Source organism: Tupaia chinensis, unplaced genomic scaffold (assembly GCF_000334495.1).
Source record: "Tupaia chinensis unplaced genomic scaffold, TupChi_1.0 Scaffold000708_1, whole genome shotgun sequence".
NCBI classification, from domain to species: Eukaryota; Metazoa; Chordata; class Mammalia; order Scandentia; family Tupaiidae; genus Tupaia; species Tupaia belangeri.
Genome location: NW_006160231.1, coordinates 359,453 through 360,617, shown reverse-complemented (window position 1 = coordinate 360,617; position 1,165 = coordinate 359,453).

The following is a 1,165-nucleotide window of genomic DNA, read 5'->3' as shown; positions in this document are numbered from 1 at the left end:
AACTAGTGATTTTTATTTTTTGCTTTTTTAAATTTTTTCTTTCTCTCTCTGTTTTGTTTTCCTCTCTTGCTGTTTCCTTTCCTTTTTCTTTTATCTCATCTCTCTGCTCCTCAACCTCCATTCTCTGTGTTTCTAGACAGATCTAAGGGAACCATAGCCAAACTTCCAAATACTATTAGGGTTAGTATATTCCTCAATATCCACTGAATCTGCTACACAAAGGGATAAGAATGGAACGGCAAAGAGAGTCCAGATCACCTCCTTCTGCACGCTCCTGAACGCTCAGATTGAACTTAAAGAGTTAGGAAGATCCAAAAAAAAAAAAAAGAAAAAAGAATTAGGAAGAAACACACCATCCATCAGATGACTAGAAATCACCACAGGACCACAAGAAATATGGGAAAGCAAGAAAATACTTCTCCTCCAAGGGAAAAGAGTAACTCCTCTTCATCCACAGACAGTTCAATGAAAATCATGGAAATGTCTGATAAAGAATTTAGAATATTCATAATGATGAAGCTAACAGAGATGGAAGAGAAGAGAGACAATGAACTGCAGAGGAGGCAGGAGAAAGGAGCGGACAAGTTCTGGGAGGTGAGGAAATTCTTGCAAGATCTAAAAGAGGAATTAGACTTTACAAAAGAATCAGATGGACCTGTCAGAGATGAAGGCTGTAACACAGAAAGTCAAAACCTCCCTTGAAAGTATTAAAAGCAGACTAGATCATAGTGAAAATAGAATTTCAGACATAGAGAAAATTGCTGGCAGAGAAAAATCCACCACAAAGACTGAGAAAAATGTCCCCCAAAGTGAGAATAATATGTGAGAAATCCTAGATCCCATCAAACGTCCAAACATCCAGATAACTGGTATCCCAGAAGGCGAAAAGACTCATAAGGGCATTGAAGTGGTGAAATTGCATTTTATGACTTTTGACTAAAACATCGCAGATTTTCTTCTAGGCTTTGTTTTCTGGTTTTAAGGATTTTTGTCCTGTCTTGAGCTGCTGATAGGTTCACTATTTGAACAGAATCCTAACCTGTTTCCTGGCTTTAAATTTTAAGCAAAGTTCCTTAGCATTTCTTTGATTTATTAAAGTTAAGACTGCTTTTCTTTTTTTTTTTTTTTGGAGAGATTTTCACTGTAGGGCGCGTGCGCTCACCAG